The following is a 10147-nucleotide window of genomic DNA, read 5'->3' as shown; positions in this document are numbered from 1 at the left end:
TTTCATGCATATTGAAATGTGAGATATGATAAAATTTTTATTTACTTATGCTTAATATTTAATTTTTTCAATAAATAATTAAATTGAAATTCGTAGCTATAAACCATTGCTTTATTGTTTAATTAGCAGCATTTTTGTTTCTTAGTAATGTATAAAGAAATTTTGAATCATATTCTAAGAAATATGGTATGCTGTAGTTATAAGTAATCATTTATTTATAGGAGAAAGGGATATTAGAGACTCAGAGCCTTCTGTCTTATAGGTGAGATACCTGAAACACAGGGAAGTTTAAAGAGCTCCTTACAATCAAGATACCAGCTACTGGTGAAGCCAGCATTAGAACTCACATGTCCCCATTGTAGGACAGGCAGATCAATCTGATGTTACCACAGTCTGGAAGTCAGATGTGGCTTCAAATTCTGACTTTTCCTCTTGGCAGGTCTGTGACCTTGGTCATGTAACTTGTCTTCTCTGTACATCAGTGTTATTACCTGCAAACTGAGAGTAATAGTACTAAAAGTACATAACATACCCTGTGATGTCCTTGGCACAGGGGAGCATTCATTGTGTATCAGGTCACGGTGCTACCATGAAGCTGCCAGGAGTCCATTTTTGTTTTTTTTGTACTACATCTTTTGGGAATGGGTAATCTTGTACTGTGACCTCTCCTTTATCCTCCCCTCATCTTCCTTTCTTTCCATCTGTCCATTGCTTTTACTCTTCTTTCTGTTATTCAGAAATAAAATACTTTTCAGTGGCGTTTTTGTTTTTGTTTTTGTTTTTTTTTTTTCTATAAAAGTAAAGCAAATTCCTACCTGTTCTGGAATGGGAGAGTTCAGGATCCTGGTAATACGGTAAAGTTGAAACTGCAAGAATGTTCTGATCTCAGTGATCTTCTGCAGAAAAAGAGGTCTGAAGAGCAAGACAGAATGGAGGGAAGGTTGGCTCAAGAAAACTGGTACAGATTGAGAATGATGGAAAGCCAAGACACCATGGAAAAGAAAAAAAAAAAAGAAGAAGACCTAAATGAAAGATCTCTGTGAGTGAGATCCCAGTGGAAAGAATGGGGCCATCAAAGAAGGAAGTACCTTTCTCTGAAGGGAGGAGAGAACTTCCACTTTGACTATGACCCTATCGGAATAAGATCAAAGTCAGCGAACTCTAAAGGCTTCCATAGCCCTGGCAACTCATGACTAGAGCCTAGGGAGATTACTGACGCCATGAACAGGAGTGTCAAATTGTTAAGTCAGCAACAGGAGTCACTGTGTACTTACATCCCATGTGGGAACTGTCCTTAATGTGTTATCTAATGTGCAGTGATGCTATAACTAGTACTGAAACAGTATTTTTACACTTTGTGTTTCTGCGTGGGTACAAACTGATGTGATCTTTACTAATTATATACTGAATCGATCTTCTGTATATAAAGATAATTGGAAATGAAAAAAAAAACCTGGTGTTAAATTGGAAATGACATAGAAAATTAATTAATTTTTTAAAAAAAATATTATGTAGGATCTCTGTCTTTAATGTGCTGTACACTCTTATTTAATGCTATAACTAGTACTCCAACAGTATTTTTTCACTATGTGTTGCTACATGGCGGCAAACTGTTGAAATCGTTACCTAATATATACTAAACTGATCTTCGTTATATAAAGAGAATTGAAAATGAATCATGATGTGATTGGAAGGGGAGAGGGAGCAGGAAAGGGGAGGGAAGTTTTGGGAGGGGGAATCCATTGTAACCCATAAGCAGTACTTTGGAAATTTATATTCATTAAATAAAAGTTTAATTAAAAAAAAAAAGAGAATGATGGGCCTTGTAGTCATCAGACACTAGGACTGGTTTTACAAGTCGCAAGCTCCTGCTCTGTGCCAGGCTATGGGCTAGGGCTTCCTTTCAGCTTTCTTTTGTTTGTTTAAGCTCTCTTCTGTTATGTCAGATTTCAGTAGAGTTTTGTTAACTGTAATGATCTTGTCTTAATAGTGCTTTGGAAGAATTAGGGGAGAATTGTGGGTCTGTATTTAGAGGAAAGCATGACACCTGGATAAGCCACTATAAGATGGCAGGCGGTGACTTGTGCAGAGCAACATTACTCCTGAGCTGAATAAGGGTAATAAACTTTAGAACAGGGATTGGCAAAACATTCCTATGACTGGTGAGATCATAATTATTACAGACTTTGATAGCATATTGACTTTGTCATATCCATACAATTCTGTCATTGCAGAATGAAAGAACCATAAACAGTACATAAAAACTCAAAGAATCTACATGGCTGTGTTTCAATAAAATGCTTACAAAATCTTTAGGCTGTAATTTGCTGATCTCAGCTTTAGAGGATTCTCATACACTTCAATGTTTGCCATAAACTGGTTATTTTTCTTCTCTCCTTCCCCACCTCGCTATTTTTTTTTTTTTACAGCTGAGTAGTACTCCATAGAGTACATACACCATCATTTCTTTATTCAGTCATCAGTTTGTGGACATCTGGGTTGATTCCATACCTTAACTACTGTGAATTGAGCTACAATAAACACCTCGCTATTTTAATAATTATGTGTGCACCCCTAAGTTTTCCACAGCTACTCATACTCTTCCATCTTAGTTTAGTATACTGTAATAAAATGCCATTGATGAGATGGCTTAGACAACAGATAGTTACTTCTGTAATTCTGAGAGGTGAGAAGTCTGAGATCAGTGTGCCAGCACAGTCAGGTTCTTGTGAAGGTCCTCTTCCTGACTTACAGATGGCTTGGTTTGCTGTATCTTCACATGGCAGAGAGCGAGACATCATCTGTCTAGTTTCTCATATTATAAAGACACTAATCTTATTGCTAAGGGCTCCACATTCATGATCCAATTCTCTGCCCAAAAGCCTCATCTCCAGGTACCATCACATCGGGAAGTGGGATTTTAACATAGCAGTTTGAGGTGTGGGGGGACATAAACATCAAGTCCATAGAACTTTCCAATATAGGTATTAGTGAATTTTATTAGCTAAGGTGTGTTGGTTACAAACTAAAGACAAAAAATTCTGAATAGTTTAAGCTAATAAACCTAGGAAGGTTTATTATTTCATGGTAAGAAATTGAGGTGACTCATTGAGTAAAATAAAGAAGCCAACAGTAAAACTTAGAAAGTACAGAAATCGGGAATCTCTGAAGCTGTCTGCAGCAAGAGTTAATTATCTTCTCTCCAGATTACATGTATGCATGTAACTACTCTCCCAGGATGCTCAGTTCTGAGAACTTGCATTCAGGTTCCCCATTCCCAGAAGACAAATGCGGATTACCTGGCAACTAGATGAGGGGCGTCTGTCTCGGTGGTGTCATCTTGGCTCTGGTAGTTATGGTTCCTTGGTAACCATGTGATTACTGAGATGTGAACAAGGGATCACCTGAATTTGTGTTTACTGAATACTTCAGCATTTAGTGTATTCTGTATATCAAGAAACACATAGATTAGAGCAACGTAGTTCCTTTGTTCAATAGTTTATTGCATCTTTGTGGATTTTTTTTATGTTTTCTTATCATTTCATAATCTGGTTTCATTTGACAACCTCAAAAATTTTGACTCATGGTACCATTATCTTCTTTGACCGATGTGTAGGATTAGAAACAAGAGCTCTGTCTCCAGAGTTAGAAACACCTGGGTTTAACTTGTTTTAATGGCAGCCCTAGATGTCTTATTTAGCTTCTCTCAGCTTCTTTATTTATAAACTAGGATTATAGTTCAAGGAGAGAGAAGGAAATACAGAATGTTAAATAGGATAATGTATGTGTGTGCCCCAGGCGTGTATGTGTAATCTATTGATGCTATTACTCATGTGGCTCCAATGCTATTGATCACCAGAACTTAGGAATTGACTTTCAGAAAAGTTGTGTGACTTGAGCAATATCACTATCTACTGGTGGAACATGAATTTTACTGTAGGAGGAAGTGAAAAAGTGCCTATAAAAAAAAAATGAATCCTAACTCTAAGACAACATAACTGCCAAGATGGCAGAGCACCAGTCAGATCATGCTTATCCAGGCCCATAGGGGAAGATGCTAGTGACTATAGTTATTATATAGACTATATAGCTATATTGAAGTTTTGGTGACATTTTCAAAATAGTTTTTGAATACTCTGTGTGTGCCTGCTCATGAACATGTGTGTGCATACATGTGCACATGAGTGTTTGCATGTGTGGAGCTCTTTTCCATCCCAGTTAGCTCTTAAATATATTTAAAAGGGCTGTTCTCATGGAAATTACAGAAAAATTGAAAATTAAACATTTTTATTTAAAAATTATTAAATGGGCCTTTAAGAACCCTTTGTCCAAATTCTCTCAGACATGTAAGAGGAAAAGTTTGACAGAGCTGGGACAAGTTGAAAATTTAAAGCTAGAACTCACACAACATTTGGCATTTCATTCATTCATGTTCAGAGTATTTGTTCATGGTTAAAAACTTACTTGGTCATTAAAATACTGAAGAGTCCTGATATGACTCCTTAGAAAGCAGTTACACCAAATGTCCAGATAAAAACTAAAGCACATAGAGTTCTTCAATATTCTTCTTCATTCATTCATTTGTTATTCATCTGACCATTCAAAATAACAGACCAGAATTATCATCATTAACAGTGTTTTTGAGAAAGGAGAGTCCCAAACAATGGGGGCCTCTTTTCCTTCTGGGCCACTTGGGTGTTGAAATTTGGAGTTTTTGAGAATTGAAGGAGTGCTGAGGGAGAGAAAAATTAGGGTCTCAAGGAGCAATTTGGAAGTATCAGAGTAAGGAAGAGATGACTGCGGGTAAAAGGGTTTATTGTCAGATGAACTCTAGGTTTTAATTAGAATTCCTCAAATTTATAAAATATTTAATTTTCTCCAAGAAATTATAGCAGTTGGAGATTGAATTTTGGCACAAAAACCTGTTACATATAGTAGAGATAATACATGTGGATTACAGATAAGGGTCAGAGGGACCACAGATGAATTAGTAGAAAGTTGGTGAAAAAGTGGTGGTTATTAGGTCTGTTCACCAACATTTTAGGTTTTTTTTTTGAACATGTGGTAATATTTAGCCTCCTCTCCTTCTTTGAAATTTCTCATGATGCTATAATTTGCAAGACAAATGAAATACAAATAGAAGCATCCTGTATCTTTCTGGGAGAAGCTGCAAGATCCTGTGTGTGATTCTCCATGTTCCCTTGTCACTGTGAGGAATCAGATGTTAAGAAGACATCTCTGTGTTTTCAAGTTCTTGAGAACTACAGTGAGCAGATCCCTCTGCCTATATCTATTCAACATGTTACATGAATGAGAAATACTTATTATTTGCATTAAGTGGTTAATATTATTTATTTGCTTATTTATTTTTAATTTATGTGAAAGACAGGGAGACCCAGAGAGACAGAGAAAGACAGAGATTTTTCAATTGCTGGACTCCAGTGTATTCAACAGGTAGGGCTAGGCCAGGCCAAAAGTAGGAGGCCAGAACTTAATACAGGTCTCCCAGTTGGGTTGCAGGGATCCAAGTACTTAAACCATCACTAGCTGCCTTCCAAGGTGTGCATTAGCAGGATCTGGAATCAAAAGCATATCTGGGACTCAAACCCTGGCACTCCAATATGGGATGCAGGTTTCCCAAGTGATGTTTTAAACTGCTGCACCAAGTACCTGTCTCAAACCATTGGAATTTGAGGATGTTTGTCATTGCGGAATAACCTATCCTATCTTGAACAACACTGAAAATGTTGAACATTTGAACTTAACAGTGCAACTTAACAGTGGAAGCCAGTTATGTGCAGATCTTCAGCCTTGAGGGACTCCAGTTGAGATAGGGATTACCCAGTAAATGCTTGCTAAGCACCTAAATGTTCTAGTCATGTTAGCGTCTAATGTGCAAATATGTCAGTCTCCTCAAAGAGAGAATGAAGCAGTCACAGTGGAGAGGAAGAAACAAACTGGCAAAGTCGTGAGTACAGATCAGGGGTGCTTAGTATGTTGTTGGACTCCAGAGTAGGGCCTTGTGCATCATCCTGGAATTGTCATGGAGGTTCCCATGGAGATGTATTTCCTGAATTAGTCTTGATACACAAGTGAGAGTGAGTTAAGGCAAGAAATAGTAGGAAAGTATTTCAAGGAGAATGAATATCAGGTGAGGTCCAAACAGGGAAAATGTTAGCTCACTCGGGGAATCCTGAAGAACTCTTGGTTCAAGAAACTGAAGTGAAGCTATAGTATCTAGAGTTCCTGGATGCTGCGTGCAGGGTTTGAATTTCATCTGGTATATCATAGGATGGTACTAGAAGATATTTTTTACATCTCATCCTCACAGAAATCCTGTGAGGCAAGTGCTATCACCCCCAGGGAGCCACAGAGGGCAGGTGAAGTGCTTTAAGTCCATGTGGCTATTAAGCAACCAGGTGAGACTTAAACAACTGTTTTCTGAACTTCTCAAATTCTTGTCTAATTTCTTCCTTAGGACACTCTGTTTTTTTCTAAATATTTATTTATTTATTTGAAAATCAGAGTTACCACAGAGAGAGAAGGAGAGGCAGAGAGAGAAAGGTCTTCCATCCACTGGTTCACTTCCCAGTTGGCAGCAATGGCTGGAGCTATGCCGATCCGAAGCCAGGAGCTTTGTCTGGGTCTCCCACATGGATGAAGGGGCCCAAGGACTTGGACCATCTTCTACTGCTTTCCCATGCCATAGCAAAAAGCTGGATTGGAAGTGGAACAGCTGGGACTTGAACCGGTGCCTATGTGGGATTTCAGCACTGCATGTGGTGGCTTAACCTGCCACACCACAGCACCGGCCCCTTAGGACACTCTGACCACAATGACCTACATGTACGTATCCTTCAAGTCTTCAAGATCTTTTGGGTATAAGGAAACTTGAGCTTGCCACTGCCTGTGGCTGGTCAGTGGGTCTCCAGATCTTCCATTGACTGCCTTGATTTTGCCACATGATGTCCTCTAAAAGATCATTTCTTGAGATCACCTTATTTGAATTACCTCTTTATCTTAGTTTTTCACATTGTCTTGATATCCAGCTACATGTTTTTATTCTATAATAATAACTATTTTTTGAGAATGTTCTTTGACATGTATTTATATGCTTTTCTGTGTATTTTTCTTCAGAATCTATAAGCTACAGCAAAACTGTACTGCTGTTATTTTCATCTACCTCTGTATCCCTTGCATTGAGAGTAGATCTTTGACTTATGGCAGATGGCTGAGGCAAGATTGTGGAAGGAATTCATGGTGCAATACATGAATACTTCAAGGGCAGAACCTAGAAAAACAACTCTGTGCATTATATTGAAGGATAATATGGGATGTCTGTGCATGCAAGAAGGTTTTTACTCATTTGGGGACTTCCTGAATTCCTATATGTCACCCATACACGAATTGAAAAATTCAGCAAAGAATTCCCTTTTATAAACAAAACAAATGAGAAAAATATCCTCCCCAAATAAAGAAGGCTGTATGTTTAGCAAGGATCCTTCTTTGAATTCACTAAATACTACTGAACACTGACTATATAACAAAAGTCCCTGAGTATGTATGCACAGATGTGCAACACCACATTCCTGCCAATGTTATTCAGATCTTATGTCTTTTGATGCTATTATTTTATTGTCTTGACTTTCAGTGTTAATCTGAATAACATTTTACATTGGAGAAAAAGCAGTTCCTGAAGAAAATAGTCCAAGTCAATTGAGTAATGTGAGGAAATAAATCAAACATAACATTGTGGAATTTTAGTGCTATGTGGCCTCATACATAATTTCAGCTCATATTTTTGGTTTATAGATGGAACACTGAATCACAATATTTTAAGTGGCATGCCTAAGGCCATCTGCAAGGCAATGGGGGATTGGGTTCTCTCATTCCTATTTTAGAGTTTTTGCAGTGCAGAAAATTAAGAATTATAGAAAAAGAAAATAGAGAAATTTACTTCCAGTAAGAGAAATATTTAACCACTTTTAAGGGACATTACTCCTGGAATTTATAATGAATCATGATTTCCACTTGATAATTGTTCAATCATGCAAAAGCCATCAGTTGAATTATATTGAACATTTTAAAACCTGACAAGAGCTGTGAAATATGAGGGAATCTTATTTCTACTAATCTCTGTTTGAGGTGTTACTTGGATGCAATTGGGCCTTTAGTAATTTCAACTCGTATGTCTAATACTCTGTTGATGCATATTCACCTTTAAGGTTAAAAGCCATCGGAACAGCGCGGTGCGCCGGCCGCAGCGCGCTACCGCGGCGGCCATTGGAGGGTGAACCAACGGCAAAAGGAAGACCTTTCTCTCTGTCTCTCTCTCTCACTGTCCACTCTGCCTGTCAAAAAAAAAAAAAAAAAAAAGCTCATTTTTTCCAGTAATTGCAATTCCTGCAGTACTTAGTTCTGAAAGTAGAGCTAGGATCTTTCTGGAGAGCCAATGGTGAGAGGCACCAGTGGGCGATGGTGAATGCTGGTGAGCAGTTAGGCCTCTGTGCTGTGAGCAGTTAGGCAGCAACCTCCTGCCCAATGACCACAACAGTGACTTTAGGAGGCTTCCAATATGGCTGAAAAGGGAAAAGACATGATGATTCTGGTAGCAGATGGTAATAGAAGAAAAATGGAGGAAGTGTACTCCCAGTGGGGAGCTGGAAAGACTTTTGCAGTGGAAACTCTACAGAAAGAAGAGGAATACTGTGGAGTAGTGTGAAAAGTGAGGACTCACAGCAGCAAGTGGGGTTAGCATCCACAACTCCTATAGCCAGGGCGGGAGGAGACACCAAGTTCTGAGAGTGAGGTGAGGGCAGATTGAGGCAGCTCATGCCACTGGGGATATTGCATGAGGGAGATCCGTGTACCACACTGACTTTGAGTCTGACCTCAAGACCTAGTAGGGGGCAGGGAAACCTCTAATCCAAAGCATGTTTCCTTCTGTGCATCCACACACAATGTTACCCTGGATTCTCACCCCACACTTGAACACTGGCCAGAGCTCCCTAGCTCAACCCAGCACGTACCTCTGGGTATCCATTGATAGATCAGACACTCTGCTAAGCGGTGGAGGCATACAAAGATAAAACCCATTAAAAGAGAAAACCAAGTGTTTTCACAAATGCCTAAACATAATTTCAGGACTACAAGAAACAAGAACAAGGAAGACAACATGACTCCCCCAAAGGAACAAAACAACACTTCAATATTAGAATGTGAAGATGAAGAGATTGGTGAAATGCCTGAAAAGGAATTCAAGAGAATCATCATAGTATTACTGAGAAGTAATGAGAAGCAAATATGTGAGATAAAGTAATCCATACATGACATGGATAAAAATTCTCCCATGAGATAGAAATCTTGAAGAGAAATCAAACAGAAATATTAGAAATGAAGAATTCAATATGTCAAATTAAAAAAATAGGAGGAAGCCTTAAAAACTTACTTGGTGAGGCAAAAGGAAGGATATCTGAGCTAGAAGACCAATCTTTGGAAACATCTCATCTGACAAAAAAAAAAAAATAAAAAGGAAGAGAAATTAGAAAAACTAAAAACCATGTTCAAGGTTTATGGGATTCTCTCAAGTGACCCAACAAATGGGTTTTAGGAGTTCCTGAAGGAGTGGGAAGAGAGAATGGATTAGGAAGCCTATTCAGCGAAATAGTAACAGCAACCTTTTCTAATTCGGAGAAAGAAAGGGACATCCAAGTGCAGGAAGCACACAGAGCTCCTAATAGTCATGACCAGAAACATCTTCACCGTAACCCATTGTAGTCAAATTTTCAACAGAGAAAACATAAAAAAGATTCTAAAATATGCATGAGAGAAATAGCAGATTGCATTCGGAGCATCTACAATTAGAATGACAGAAGATTTTTCGTAAGAAACCCTATGGGCTAGGAGAGAATGGAGAGACATAGTCCAAGACTTAAGAGAATAAAACTGTCAACCCAGAATACTATATGCTGCAAAGCTTTCATTTGTGAATGAAGGTGAAATAAACACCTTCCATAACAAACAGAAATTCAAGGAATCTGTCACCATTCATTCAACCTTACAAAAGATGCTTAAGGATGTGCTGTATAGAAACAGAGAAAGACAGTCTTCTCTATGAAAAAATGTGAAAGCAGAAAATCTCCTAGGA

The sequence above is a fragment of the Lepus europaeus genome, chromosome 4 (genome assembly GCF_033115175.1).
Source record: "Lepus europaeus isolate LE1 chromosome 4, mLepTim1.pri, whole genome shotgun sequence".
NCBI lineage: Eukaryota > Metazoa > Chordata > Mammalia > Lagomorpha > Leporidae > Lepus > Lepus europaeus.
The sequence above is the reverse complement of the archived record's forward strand: the minus strand, read 5'-3'. Positions refer to the sequence as shown.